This window comes from Zootoca vivipara, chromosome 9 (genome assembly GCF_963506605.1).
Source record: "Zootoca vivipara chromosome 9, rZooViv1.1, whole genome shotgun sequence".
NCBI lineage: Eukaryota > Metazoa > Chordata > Lepidosauria > Squamata > Lacertidae > Zootoca > Zootoca vivipara.
The window spans coordinates 49,382,462-49,398,321 of record NC_083284.1 but is presented as its reverse complement, the minus strand read 5'-3'; the positions used below and the strand labels follow the sequence as shown (position 1 = coordinate 49,398,321).

Below are 15,860 nucleotides of genomic sequence, written 5' to 3'. Positions count from 1 at the left end.
CAAAACGTTGTAACTCCCACTAACTTAGATGGCTTTAAAAGGGGTTAGAAAAATTCACGGAGGGCAAGTCTATTAATCATGGCTACTTGTCATAATGTCTACATGCAGGACACAGTATGAGTCCAAGTACCAGCCCAGAGGTAAGTTAGCAGTAGATTGATATAACAGTAAGGTATTTGAAGACAACATGCGAGCGCAGGGGAAGATGAAAGAATTGAAACTCAGTACAGTAAAGTAACATCTTATGCTCATTTAACTTTCACAATTTTGACCATACACAGTTGAAGGTGGGTTGGTTGAACTTGTGCAGGTTAAATCCAAGCCCTAGAATATTCTCGCGAAATATTGTGGGAACATTCAAGTTCTCATGAAATTTCATGGGAGCATCCCTGGCCTTCCAGAACCAGCAAGCCAAATAGGCTTCACCCCCTAAGCAATGAGCTTATGGTCTCTTTTTATGTCCGCTTTGCTTGGGTTAATCAGCGCAAAAGGAGCTTTTAAGCTCTTCACCTTGTTTACTGGACAAGTCCTGTTAGGTGCAGGGGCTTTAAGGAGTACTTGGGCTACTGCAGAGTGACCAATTTAAGGCTCAAAAAGGCAACTGGTTTGGCCTCTGACAGCACAGTCTGAAGTTATGCCTTGCTCCAAGGAAAGGCAAGATATGACAATAGTGGAGCCTGTTTCTTATAAAAATTAAAATGGTTGATACTGGGTTAGGTTAATGTAGCCTGAGCTCTCATTTTTGCATGTTCTTTACTCAGTTAATCAAGTCGTAGTCCACTTAAAAGTAAAGAATGTAGATAGGTTTGGGGACAAGTATTATTTCTTACGTCAAGAGTATGATTGTGCATTCAAACCCCACTGAACTCTTTCCTGACTACTTATGACTACTTATGCTTTTATGGATCTACTTATAACCTTAATGGTTTTTTAATGTCTACTTACTTCATTATGTGCACACATATATGCAAAATAGCTTGCTGGAGATGCTAATTATTTGTTTCCAAGAAGAAATTATATGTTAAACTATTTTCAAGGGCTGCTTATATGGTTGAGACCAGACCATATGCTCCATTGTAGAAGCATTGACTCATTGCCAACCGTATCTGTCGCAGTGAAAATCATGCAATTATTAGTTTACAAGTAAGAATTAAAAACACATTTTGCTTTCCAAAATTACAAATATGAGATGGAAACTTGCACTTACTGTTAATTGCAGTCACAAGTGCTTGCACATTGTTGATTTGAGCTAGACACTAGCTTAAAACAAATTTGCACCAAATCAGTGCTTGAATGATCAGTATAGATTTCCAAAAGCAAAAGTGAATCTAGCACACAGTCCCCAAAGTGAGCATTCCCAACGGTATAACAGGTCTCAATTATGATTTGCTCTACTGGCTGGTATGCAAATGTGATAACTCATACAGATGCCAACACTACCATTCCTCTGAAAATCTCATCTAAGGTGCGAAACCAGAAGATTCAACACTTTCTCCAGTGCTTTCCAGAAGGAAAGCAGTGCCCAACCTGGTGATAACAGAATAAATGATGCAAGAAGGGAGCTGCATATGATGCAAGATAGGAAAATAGGTGGTAAGGGAACATCTAACTACTTCAAATGAATCCAAATTTCCAGGGCCTGATGAGCTGCACCCAAGGGTACTAAAGCATGGGTTGGCAAACTAAGGCCCGTGGGCCGGATCTGGCCCAACTGCCTTCTAAATCCAGCCTGTGGATGGTCCGGAATCACCGTGTGGATTGCCAGCGCATGACTCGCCAGCACGTGCGTTCTTTCCCTCTCCCTCACACAACGACAGTGGCTGCGGCCCCTCCTCCTGGCTTCTCCCCACCCTGCCTAGAGGAAGGGGGCTGGGCTTTGTTGCTGCCAGCCCCTCTCCGGAGCCCTTTCACACGTGGCTCGCTCATAATCCCGCCGCCAGCCCCTGCCGCTCACAAGACACAGAAGCCGCAGTTGGCTGAGCACCCCTCTTGAGCAGCCGCCATTTAAAGCAGCCCCTCTCCAGAGCCCTTTCATGCATCACTCATTGTCCCTCCACTGCCGTTCCTCTTTCCCCCCAAAATATACTCCGGCCCCCCACAAGGTCTGAGGGACAGTGGACTAGCCCCCTACTGAAAAAGTTTGAGGACCTGTGGTACTAAAGGAACTTGAGGATGTAATCTCAGAGCCTCTGTCTATAATCTTTGAGAATTCTTGAAGGTCCCTGCAGACTGGAGGTGGGCAAATGTTCAAAAATTGGGGGAGGCGGGGAGAAGACCCAGGTATCTACCAACCGGTCAGCTTGACACTGATACTAGGAAAGGTCCTAGAACAGATAATTTAACAGTCTGTGAGTACTTAGAAATGGATGCTGTGATTACAAAGACTCATCATGGGTTTCTCCAAAAAAAAGTCATGCCAGATCAATCTGATGTCTTTTTAAAAATTAGAATTATTAGTTTGATGGATCAGGGGAATGCTGTGGACATAGTGTATCTTGATTTCAGTAAGGCTTTTGACAAAGTCTGCCATTGTTTTGTCTTAGGGGATGCTGCTTTGTTGGTAGTGTGCTTACAATGCCTTGAGAACAGTACAAAACACTACCAGCACCCAAAATTTCATCCCTCTCACTTTCTAAGCACACAGCTGCAGAAAACTTCTGTCAGAGTGAAAAGTAAAATCCTAGGAGTTAGTCATTTTTAGCCAATCACTTGTTGATATGGCTTTATGAGGACATGTTTCAGGTTACTTTTGCTTTTGATTATAGAAACAGTAAGAGAGGATTAGAAGTTAGAGATACGGATACATTGGTAAATGTAATATTTTACACATGTTGTACTAAGCCAGTTTAGGCTGCTGATGTCTCACAAAGAGTAGGCTAATTTGCTGAATGTACATGAATACTGTGACACTGTAAAAAGGTATTTTGTAGCCATGGGGTGTTGGGAGAAAGGCTTTCTGGAAGATTCTGCATGGTACCCTGTCTTAGTTACAATAATGCTATCCATACTAGTACAAATCTAGAACTCCAATCACATACTGGCAGCCTGTTAACAAAATTATTAGATGACATAACCCACAGGTAAATGAGCACGCCACATTTGTCTCTCATAGAATACGATAATGGCAGTCACAAAATTTATTAATGTATCCTGCAAGGCAACTTGGGACATCTTTCAGCTATAAGGCTTTTGATATATTAAGTATTACAAGGCATTTTTGTGATGAAGTTTCATTTTGGAATCTTAATAGTTCCCCTCTTGCTTTCCTTGTACAGAATATTTACAGTCAAGTTAACTAAGTTACACTGTATTAGACCTAGAAGAATGGTTTTTTTTTTAAGCTCCGTTTTGCCATTATTTTCTACTGTAAAACAGAATAAACTGTCATAGAAATGACTGTGCATATGATGGTCCCTATTGTGAGAGGACTGGATGAAAGAACTATCAAGTACAGCTGGGCATGTTTGTCAGCCCTATAGACACACAGAGACATTATTAATGATAGTATGTACCTTCAGGGAAATTTGTATTTGATTCATCCCTCCTTTCTACCCATTCATAACCAAGAGCGTACAAGTACTCTTTGTACAATGTGACAGGATTTTCTTTTGTAAAGAGATATACAGGGCTGCCATCTTTTTTCCTCCCGACAGGGCTCCCTATGCCTTTAACAACTGCATGACAGGCAGAAGTTGGAAAAGGACTTTTATTCCCCCATCAATATATGTCCATGGTGGGAAAAACAGCATCTGTTAACTTCTGCCTGTTACACACTGCACCTGGTAATACTCCAAGGAGCCCCATCAGGTGGGAAAAGATGTCAATACTAGTTTGATACACGAGCAGCCTAATATTTAAGATTGTAAACTCTTCGAGGTAAGGACATCCATGTAAAGCACCATGAACTGATGTGCTAGGTAAGTAAATAAATATTTCTAATGTTTACATTTTTAATGTAAAAGATGGTTGTGAATTAAGGAGAGCCGTGGTCTCTTGTGGTTTTGGGAGAATGCACTTAATCTTAAATACAGCCAACTTGTGCATCTCTTTAACCCCATTTGGAGCATTGTTGTGCTGACAGGACTCCCAGACTGTTTTGAGAAGAGTAAAGGCAGAGATAGATTTTGGTTTTCTACCAATATATCTAAGAAGCTTAATGAAGCAATCACTTTTTCCATCACTACCAGGATTTATATAGCAGAGTTTAAAAACAAACAAACAGGCACACACCAATGTGGCTCTTAAAATGTTAAAACCAACAGCCATCAAAATAATCTAAAACAGTGATCAACAGCAGAAAGACAGCTGAAGCAGTTTAAGGGGGCAGTTTAAGCATTTCTCTGCTGGTGTGGGAAGAGCATTATGCTAGAAGGATGATACTTGTACAGCAATAGAAAGGTTCCCTGACATAGGTGTTCCCTGACATAGGTGTTCTAGTGTAGCAATGGTTAGATCCAACAATGAGACATGAGACAAGGCTGAGTTCCAAAAAGACCAACCCCAGGCAAAGCTCGGGGGTCTGTATTTATTAGCAGCAGCTTTGACAGGTAAACATTAACTCACGATGTAACTTCCAGCCAATCACAGAACAAACCTCATGCATAAACATGTACAGGTACAGGTCACTTCCTGCCAACACCCCAAACTTTCCGCCATAGAGGAAGTAGTGGACTGCACATCCCACACATCAAGTACCTGTCACATGTCCCTCTCATCAAACATCCCCCTCCTCTCAGTCTTGTGATCCTCAGTAACTTTCCAAACTCCCCATAAGGATTCATTGTGCTCTTCTCACCTCAGCATGACCCATCCCGGTCTTTCCCTGTCAGGCTAGATCCAACCAGTTCAAACCAAACCTTTCCAGGTGCATCCAGCCTCCCCCAGCACAGTTGACCCATACCTCACCTTCCTATCTCTCACACTGTACTGGTTTGCCAGTATTACTCTAGCTAAACCTAAGGATTAGCGGGTTTGCCACGCTACTATCATACACCAACCCCACATTCTAGCAAGGCTAGAGTAGTTAATTCCTTGCAAATGTTGTCAATGGGAGGAAATATGATTATCACACCATTTCTTACTTAATTAAAAAAAAATCTAAGTAGTGTAGAGAAAACTGAAGCAACAGATGATAACAAAAACAAAAGTACAGTGGTACCTTGGGTTACAAACGCTTTGGGTTACAAACACTTCGGGTTACGAACTCCGCTAACCCGGAAGTTGTACCTCAGGTTAAGAACTTTGCCCCAGGATGAGAACGGAAATCACGTGGAGGCCCCATTAGCAAAAGCGTGCCTCAGGGTAAGAAAGGTTTTGGGTTAAGAATGGACCTCTGGAATGAATTAAGTTCGTAACCCGAGGTACCGCTGTACAAAAATACACAGTTACATATAACAATGTTACATTATACAAAGTTACACGCACATCTATATCTATATCTCAATTCAATTTCCTTCTGACACACCCTCCCATCTTAGTCTCTTGATTCTCATTCAGGGTCCAACAAACTCTCAGCTCATCCCCAAAAGCGTCCCAACAAGAAGAGTTCCTGGAAACAGCAGACATCACCCTAATCTCTCATTCTAGACTTGCTTTTTATGAGCAGTCCCAGGGTGGAGGGTACTTCCTTAGGCTCCCCACAGCTGTGTCTCATTCAGCTACACTCTCCACACCCAGTTCCATGCAAAGAAGGCTTCTTGAGTTTTCCGGGGCATCCAAAGAATGGAAAGGGGCCCCCCTCCACTCACAGCTCTTTCTTCCCCCTCTGTCTCCTCCTTCTCCTACAAGTGATGGTGTTAATGCAGTTAAACTACCAGCCAGTATTCTGGATATTGTAGATTTGGAAAAGACTCAGAAAAGGCAACGAAATTATCAAGACAATTTGAATAACTTCCCTGTGAGGCAAGGTTAGAACATTGGGGGGTACTTACTTTAAAGAAAAGGCAAGTAAGAGTGGACATAACAGTTCTGTAAAATTATGTATGGTGTGGAGCATATGGATAGAAAAAGGGTTGTCTCCCTCTGTCATAATATTAGAACTTAGGGAATGAAGCTAAACATTGAAATATACTTCACACAGCACATAGTTAAACAACAGAGTTCACTCCCTCCCACTAGATGTGGTGTTGGCTACCAACTTGGATGATAAGGCTATCTGTAACTGCTAGTTGTGATGACTATGTTCTACCTCCACTTTGAATACCAGTTGGTGGAAATCACAGATGTGGAGATTACTGTATTGCTTGCTGCTTGTAAGCTTTCCATGGGTATTTGGTTGGACACTGTGATAACATAAGTGCTGAACTAAATGAGTGTTTGGCCTGATCCAGCAGGACACTTTTTATATTCTTACCATAGCATTTGAAAATGCAAGAAAAATCCTAATGCACCATAGTTTGTGAATCAATGCTCTAAGAAAATAATGGGAACAGAAGCAACCGCTAATATTTTGGCTTTGCATTTACAGCACTTCTATTTCTTTTTTTAAAAAAAATTAAGCTGCATAATTTACATTCTGTAAGAAATCATTATCCTGTCATAACAGACTATTCTATTCACATTATCTCTTAATTAACACTGAAACATTTAAAAACCATTAGAATCCATCCTCAAGAGTTCTAGATTATAAGAATTTAAACCCAGCTGTCTTTATATAGCACACACATACTATTTTTATATAAAAATTCCAGCAGAAAAAGAAACTGAAGAGATAAATTGAAAAAGCTAGTTCATGAGCAACCTGTACCAATGTCTTTAGCTACTCCTTGAGTAGCTAAGTACTCCCCCATAGTTGCCTTTGACTGGACTTAACCATCCAGGGGTCCTTACCTTTTTTTACATTACTCCTTGAATTCAAAACTATTCCCCCTGTTAAAGAATTCAAAATAATTTCCCGTGTTGATCAAGGTCAGTGAAAGGAATAAAGAAGGAATAGATAGAAAGGTGCAATCCAGTTCTAAAGCAATCTGTAATTTTCCTCATTACATTTGCTAATGAAAATAGTCAAAAGTTATTAGCTTCAGAATCAACTCCTGAATAGATTTGCACAAAACTCAGTAAATTTTAACAACACAAACAAGATTGTGCCAGCCCCTCATTTCTGAAAGACAGGTTTCTAGTGATTATGAACATTCCAATATATTCAAAACACGTGCAAGCAATACCTGAAAATTACTCTAGTTGTCCAATCAGAAAGCTTCTATGTCAGGGGTGTTGGGGTCTTTTCCGGCCTAAGGACTACATTCCATTCTTTCCAGCTTTCCATGGACCACATGATAGGTGGGGCCAGAACAAAAAGTGGGCATGATCTGAAGGAAAAGTGAGCAGAATGAGGAATGAATCTTAGCTCTGTACAGTAGACTAGTTCTTCACGGTATCACACCCCTCTCTAGCCTCCATCCAGACAAGCAAGAAGTATAACCAGAGTTGAGGGATTTATTTAAGCCAGGCAAAAATACTCAAGAAAGGTACAAAGCAGGCTGTTGAGGAGGTTTGACTCAGGAGGGTGTGTGGTTTGGGGAGGGCAAGCTAGAGAGGGTTGAGGTACCTCATCCTTGCTTTATTCCCTTTACCTATCTGTCCCTCCCTAAAAGTCTCCATTGATATTCTGTCTTCGAAACTATAACACCAGCTTGGAATAAAGTATGCAAAACTAGAACACATATGCACACTGTTCTTGTCTGCATAGTTTATTCTAAGTGAAATCTCAATTGCCTGCAATCTTCATTTTAATTGTGTTCACGTCAAAGTGCAATGTTTTAGTTTAGTATCATAAATTGTATGATTTACATTAAGGCTACTTTTAAAAAGCTAAACATTGCTCAAAGTATGCATAAAGAATAAAAATTGTACAAGGTTTTCATAATGCAACATTTTCAGCATAATTTTTGGCACAGAATTTGGATTTACATGTTGGACAATGATATTTGCCCTTAGCATGCAGTACAAAATTGGTGCACATTACTATTGGGCTATTTATAGTAGGCAATATTCAGTTGCCTTGATAAAGAAGGAACGCAATCAATCATGAACAATGGTACTTAAATAATGTTCCATCTCCATCATTTACCTGGACAGAAAGTGTCTGACCAGGTTAAAGTGGCAGTTCTCCAGTTTATTTCGAGTATAGTTCAAGCTCACACACTTACCCTTAGACCTACCTTTCTTGCTGGAGCGCCCTGCCCACCTGAATTCCAGTTACTTCAGGATGTTAATTCTCTGCCAGGTTTTTTCTTTGCCTCTAGCTTCCCTTTAGCTCCTACTGTAGGATTCAGAGAACCATTGAGACAGTGCTAGAGTGAAATATCTCAACTTTTGCTCCCCCACAAATTAGACTTCCTAGGGATTAGCACAGTGAAGTCATATTATCATATGACATGCAATCAGATTATTTTTAGGAAATCTCCAAGTCATTGGCTCTGTCTGGTTACTATGCTCAACTACTTATAAAAACGAGTAACTGTTTTGGTCAAGTCTATAAAGCCTTTCACCCTACATAGATGCACATGAAAAGGAATGTTATTTTTTTCAACCAAGAGTTGGGTAGTGCATGAAGCCATTCCAAAGCAGGAGTGAGCAAGTTATTCCTCACATTCTACATATGCATCTCTAAGAGCATGGGTGAAACACCTCAAGAAGGACATGTTATTCCTTGGTGTAAATTTTTGGAGCACTGTACCTAACTTTGGCCACCTCATGAGAAGAGAAGACTCCCTGGAAAAGACCCTGATGTTGGGAAAGATGGAGGGCACAAGGAGAAGGGGATGACAGAGGATGAGATGGTTGGACAGTTTTCACGAAGCTACGAACATGAGTTTGACCAAACTGCGGGAGGCAGTGCAAGACAGGAGTGCCTGGCGTGCTATGGTCCATGGGGTCACAAAGAGTCGGACACGACTAAACAACAACAACAACACCTAACCCTATGATCAGCAATGCTTCTGTCACAGTGTGTTCCTATACTTTGCATGTCTACCCAGAAGTAAGCCCTGTCAAATTCAGTGACTCTTATTTCCATTGCAGCCACACACACTCACACACAACCTTCTTCTGGACCTTTATCAGAAACTATCACAATATTTTCTCCATATCATTTAAGCAGAAGTATGTTGTTCACAAGCCTCTCTAGAGTAAGGCAACTGAGGTTTGTGACAGAGCATAGTCCTCTAGCCTTTCAATCGAGAATAATCTAGATTCAGCTAGGCTTTAATATCAATTGATTTAAAATGTACACTGCAGTAATCACTCAGATCAACACATTAAATATAACCTTTAGCTTACAGTAGGAAAATTAGGTGCTGTGCTTTACTCACCAGGAGCTTCAGGATTATGTGGGTTATTATCTTCAATTAAAAACAATAGTTCTCTTAATGCATACGGCAAGCATTAAAAAAAATATTGAACCATTTGTAGCTACAGTTCCCTTGTATTCAAGAGAAAGCGGTAAGTAGTCAACATGCTAGATAATAATATGTGTATTTTTCATTTTCATCTTAGCACAGGCAATTCCAATTTATGTAATAATGAACAGCAAATCACCCACTGTCAAAACCCAGGTTACATTATGTCAGATTGTCCTATATCAATAGCAATTCTAATAAAAAAAATGCTTATGATATTATAGGTTACTGTGTGGACAAAGCAAACATCTAACATGAAGAATGAAACAGAACTACCATTAAAGATATTAAGATTGAGATTTTTTTGGAGTTAAAAAATATGTATTATTTTACAATATATACTGATCAAATTGAAACGTACCATTGTTAATTACATCTTGACTTATCTAGCAATGCCAACTTTTACTCCATTTGCTATAATTAAAGGAATGCAGCTTCTCCAGAACAAAGTTCAGAGCTACATGTGACCTCTCCAAGTAATGACTTTTTACAATACTAGGTTTGACACTTCTCACAACCATCTCTGGCATGGTAGCCAATACCACCAATGTCATACATAGATGCAATCATGTTTAGTCCAAAAACAGAAACACGCATCTGAATGCATTGACTTTTGAAAACTCAGAGCAGCAAGCCGACCCAAGCTGATGAAATCACCCACAAGAATATGTAACCCATTAGCCTCTACTTGACCATCTCTCTGCATACAGGATGGAAAATCTGGACTACAACTCCTGTCAGCTCTAACCATTAACCACACTGACTGGGCCTGGTGCGAGTTGGAGTCCAGTGATATCTGGAAGTCTATAGGTTTCACATTCCTGACCTAGAAGAAAGCATGGGCAACAACAAACACCAATAGGTGCCACAACAGCTGCAGCTTCCAGTGTACATGAAAAGGCATGGTGCTAGTTGAGGATAAACCCAAGGGGAAGTATTTCAATAAAGGAACAGGTAGGTAGCCGTGTTGGTCTGGATCGAAGTAAAATAAAAAAATTCCTTCAGTAGCACCTTAAAGACCAACTAAGTTTTTATTTTGGTATGAGCTTTCGTGTGCATGCACACTTCTTCAGATAAAGGAACAGAATGAAATATGTACCTGGAACATCTACTTTAACTAGATGGTAGAAGCTTTGCTTTTTCTTAAGAACTCTTGACTTAATTATCAACTTGACCCAAATAGGCAATTACTTTGAATGAAGCCGATTTAATTTCAATGAGACTGAATATACTTAAATCAAATTGTTTTAAAACAGCTTTCTAGATCAGCTCTTGAACCACAATTCTACTGCAACAAGAAGTAGACCAATCTTAAAGACCCACAGATAAGCAGACACCCTGCTGAAGTAGCTGCATCTAAGATGATCAAGAGATGCTAACATCAGTGAGGACAGAATCTTCTAAATGCTTGAACATAGTTGCATCTATAAATCTAGTCCCCCCAAATACCTCCCCCCCAAAAAAAACTTTTTAAAAAGGCATTTGCTTTAAGGTTATAAGACAATACACATCAAGCCTGAAAAAGAATATTTTAATATTTTAACAATGCATTATTCCCCCCAGCAGTCCTCAATGTAGTGTAGGGTTATGTTTTGCAAACACCTTTAAAACGTTGTTTTTGAATATTCCGCTTCACTTTTGGATAAGTGAATACAGCATGTATATTAACACAAAAGGGTGACAAATAAAGTTTTAGAAGGCAAATAGAAAATTTAACAACAAAATGGGTTTCTTCTGCATTGCCCCTTCTACTACATACCAGTATACTCATCATGTAACAAAAATTAACCCACATTCCTCCCCAATAGTAAATGCCCAACTAAGAGGCACAATAAGCACTCGTTTATAGGAAATTATCAACATGGCTATCAAAGAGCATAATGCAGCCAAAGTTGTACATTCTAATGTCCAATGAAAATCAATGGAAAATTAAAGCACATGATTAAAATCAATAGTATACACAGGCACTAAACTTCACCTTGATCATGCTTGAAAACAGTCACAGTTTTGGAACCGGCTACATTTGATTGTAGTCTATATTCAAGTGCAGACCAATTATAAAATCAAACTTTAACTTGTAGTCATAGAAGATGTTTTGGTGGTGAGGAACTGCCAAAAAGGGTCTCTGGAGTTGCACGCACAGTGAATATTACAGATGCCAAATTGTAACAGGTATAACCTGCTGAATGCCATCATTACAGAGCTTATCTGAGCAACAGAACCACCTAAACTCATTCCCAACCATAAACATTTTCATGTCTTTAGTAAAATTTTATTTTTAAAAGTTCACGCTGCTGTAGCATAGCAACCAACACTTCTGTCATTGCTCATTCGCAATCAGGACAACTTCCATTGCAATACTGAATTAACCATTTAATGAGTATAATTACTTGAGACTATCTGCAGCAAACTGATACATTTTCCAATTATACCTGTCTAAATTGTAGACAGCCTTTTGTAGCTTCAACAGTTACAGCCATGTACTCACAAAGAGCTACCTTCCTAACTACAAACCATTTAGTCTTTCACTGTGCATTGCAAAAACAACCCACACACCTACAAATGGGAGCCATTAATACCAAAGAAATACACCTAAGGCAGAAAAAGCAGAACTACATGTTACCAGCAATTTATTATAAACACCTTTTTAAAAGGAAAAAAAGATCCATCAATCCTGAACTTTAGCAGCAGGCAAGTCACCCCCCTCCCCTTTTGGGGAAAGTATGCAATATAACCTTTTATTTAGCTGTGATTAGAGAGCGGTCGTTTATTATAATGCAGAATCTGGTATAGTTTTCCATTGCTCCATCTGCTGGATGTCTGTACAACGCTAACAACTAACTCCCAACACTGAGGGGGCGGGAATCAAACAATTCAGCAGGTGGCTTCAGCAATCTTTGCATACCTCGTGTCCAACATATTACTAAATATTCACCTAGCATTTTAATATTAAAGAAAAAAGGACTTGACATTTTCTGTAAAAACAGTCTCAGGGAAGCAAAGATTTCAGTTAGCATAATCTGCATAGACAGCACTATAGAGGCGCAAGACACGCAGCCTTTTACTATAACCCAAAGCAAGCAAAATGATCTTTTAAAAATAACACGTCTGTTGGCAAGTAGTTATTTTTTTACACGAGGCGCATCAAAACAAACCTTCAAAAACCGTTACAGGTTTTTAATGAGACGCATTCAAGGCGAAAGTGTGTTTACCTAACGGCATTTTCTTTCAAATCCTGGATCCATGCAAGCCTGGAAAAAGGAGCCTTTTACTTAAAACTGCAGGATTTTCATCACTTGACTGCTGAGGTGTCAGGCAGTTGAAGGCTTGGGAGGCGAGGGCGGTGAAAGTTAAGGTACAAAATCGCCTCCCCTCCCGAGATCGAGAGGCAGCCAGCAAGGACAAACTTGGCCTCTCCTCCTGCAGCTTCAAAACTTGCTTACCTACACAGCTCAACTCTTTCTACGGAGCAAAATAAGCGACGAGGAAAACCTGACGCCTCGAAGCCCCGTTATTGAAACGAGGCGTCTATATAATCGCGGGCTCGAGCGGCTCCTATAACGGAGGAGGGTCTTGGCTCCTCCTCGAGCCCGAACGCCCTCACCTCGGGCAGTCGCGCCCATCAGGGAAAGCGGGGCGGGGAGGGGGGAGGAGGAGGAGGAGGGAAGGGGGGGAGCTGTCACCGCCATGTGTGAGGCAAAGTTTGACACACAACCGGGAGGGGAGGAGGAGGGAGGCGGGAGGAAAGATAACACCAGCTCTGTTGTCCCGCGCGCCTTTCCAGAACAGGCGAAGCCCGAAAGAGGAGCGTACCTGGGTGTCCTCGGTCCTCAGAGCAGGCAAAGTGACGCCCACCTTCGCGGAATGGCGCCAGCCGGGGCTCCAGAAAGGCAAGCGCTGCGGGAGCCACAACCACCGGGCGCTGGCAGGTGGAGGCTGCCGGCGGCGGCGGCGAGCAACACGTTTGCGTCGAACTTCGCCGCGTCGGTCACGCCGAAGAGCAGCAGCAGCAGCAGCAAAGCCTGGCAGCGTCGCCGTCCGATCCTATGGCTTTCCGCGAGCGCGCCCCCCTCCCCAAAGACGCGGCTCTCCTCGGGCTCGCTTATTGGCGCCAAGATTAGATTTTCCTCTCACACAGACAATTATTTCTCTCGTGCGCCCTCGGTTCCTGCCGCGGCTCTCCCGCCCACCCCAGTCAGTCCCGCCAGCTTGCTCCGTGCTCGCCCGCAGCTTCGGTGCTTGGCATCAGCTGCCCTTCCCCAGGGCGGGGAGGGCGAGGTGGGAAACTGAGGGGTAAGAAAGAAACGACTGTGGTGGCGGCTGAGGAGCGAAAGGGCTCGGCTGCAAGCGGAGGACGAAGAGCGCGGCTTAGGCTGCTGCAAGAGCAGCAGCTCCTTCCAGGTGCCTGTGAGGGAAGGGCAGCCGCTCTCGCAGCACCCGAGGGCTGAGCGGACAAGGCGAGACGCGCGCGCAGTCTGCGGATGGAACCGGCTTGGAGCGAGCGGCTTCTACGGTCTGCCACAGCTTCCCAAGGCTGCTGGTTGCAGCTTCTCTTTTCCCTGCTCCTGCTCCTCCCCTCCTAGCCGGCAAGCTCCAGGCTGCCGCTGGTCTTTGCCGCTTCCCTCATTAACCTCCTCAGGAGGAGCGCTCCCACCAGAACGCCCTTTAGTCGCGGAGGAGGCGAGTTTGCAATTGTTAATGGAGGGGTTTTAGTGCCGTGTCGGCAGGGGTTCTCTCGCGCTCCTCGCTCCCTCACGTGCCTTAAAGGTACACCACTGTTTCACTCCTCGGCTTGGCGCGGAACGCTCGTGAATGGGGCACATAAACCTCTCTCTTTTGGCATGAAGGAGCGCCGCTTGGAGAATGCCAATGAGGAAGGGGGCGGGGCTTCGGAGCCGAGGCCAGCAGGTGTCAATGGAGTCAAGGGGAAAGAGGAACCTGTTCCAAAGGAGCCGGTGGAATGGCAAGGAGAGGAATGAGAAAATGAGGTGGCAATGGGAAGGAAGGACTGATACTCGTGCAAACGGGTCGTGGGCAAGAACGGAGAAGTCTAGGTGGTGGAATGGCACTCCTCTTAGAGTAGTGGGGGCGGGGTGGCAGCGCTGGCAGGCATCTGGTTTTGTTTAAGACAAGAGGCAGGCATAATGAGGGAACTGATGTAGTAATGGGGTAGACCAGATCATTTTAAAGAGTAAGTAGGCTGACAAAAAGATGTATGGGAGGAATGGCAATTGTGATTAAAAGGAAATAGAGTGTAGAACAAGGGGGGGGGAGCAAGTGGGAGTTATTATGCAGCAAATAGAATGTCCACAGTTGGTAGGCAAGATGGAAGGGGCTATGGAGAAGGGTTGGGGGAAGAGAGAAATGGAGCATACTATGGGGCTAGGAGAATGAAAAGTGGGGGCAGCGGCAGGGGCGTACCCAGGATCAAAATTAGGGGGGGGCAAGGGGCGGGAGGGGAGGGGCCACAGTGGGAATGTGGGCGGGGCTACGTGGCCTGCGCCTCCCAGTTCTTCCGAGGAGGCGGCCCCAGGCTCCCGCTCCCGGCACGAAGCTCCAGAGGCGTGCGGGAAGCGCAAACTTGTGGCTGCCTCCTCCGCGCCTCCAAGCTGTTTCAAGGAGGCGGCCCCAGGATCCCGCGCCCAGCACGAAGCTCCAGAGGCGCAGGGAGCGTGAGCTTGTGCCTGCCTCCTCTGCGCCTCCCAGCGCTTTCAAGGAGGCGGCCCCAGGCTCCCGCGCCCGGCACGAAGCTCCAGAGGCGCACGGGGAGCGCGAGCTTGTGCCTGCCTCCACGCCTCGCAGCTCTTTCAAGGAGGCGGCCCCAGGCTCCCGCGCCCGGCACGAAGCTCCAGAGGTGCACAGGGAACGCAAGCTTGTGCCTGCCTCCTCCGTGCCTCGCAGCTCTTTCAAGGAGGCGGCCCCAGGCTCCCCCGCCCAGCACGAAGCTCCAGAGGCGCGTGGGGAGCGCGAGCTTGTGGCTGCCTCCTCCACGCCTCCGCCCCTCCCTAGAAGCAGGGCTGGTGGGCGGAGGCGGAGCCCAGCCCAGTGGAGCGCGAGTTCAGCGTTCCCGCCCGCCGCGCCGCGCTCTCTGGTTCCCCGCCGCGCTTGGCCTTGCCAGAGGGCGCGCCGGGGAGCTGGAGGGAGGGTGCGGCGGGCGGGAACGCTGAACTCGCGCTCCACTGGGCTGGGCTCCGCCTCCGCCCACCAGCCCTGCTTTTAGAGTAGGGCAGCTGCCCTTACTTGCCCCGTGGTGGGTACGCCCTTGGGCAGCGGAGTGTCATTTCACATAATCATGAAAGAATGCATAACAGGAAGAGATTGCGGAAGGGACATAGGAGTATGAAAATGTGACATATCAGGTATTAAATGGAATACTAATTTATACAAAGATAAGTATGAAAATAGTCAAATATGACTCGTGATAACTTCCCTAAGAAGAAGCTGAGTTGTAATACAGTGCCT

General features: G+C 44.0%; 1 protein-coding gene across 3 annotated transcripts in view; it reads right to left on the bottom strand.

Annotated features, from left to right (window-relative positions):
- The window catches only part of LOC132591162 (teneurin-3-like), a 1,137,496-nt gene extending 1,123,524 nt beyond the window's left edge, over window positions 1–13,972 (bottom strand). For 2 of the 3 annotated variants that reach the window (XM_060278723.1, XM_060278722.1), the window contains exon 1: window positions 13,212–13,972. The gene's annotated coding sequence lies outside the window, so the exon portion shown is untranslated. Of the gene's footprint in view, window positions 1–12,610; window positions 12,964–13,211 lie in introns of those variants that run through there. The other variant, XM_060278724.1, reaches the window with a different exon arrangement.
- Between the last annotated feature and the right edge of the window lie 1,888 nt (window positions 13,973–15,860).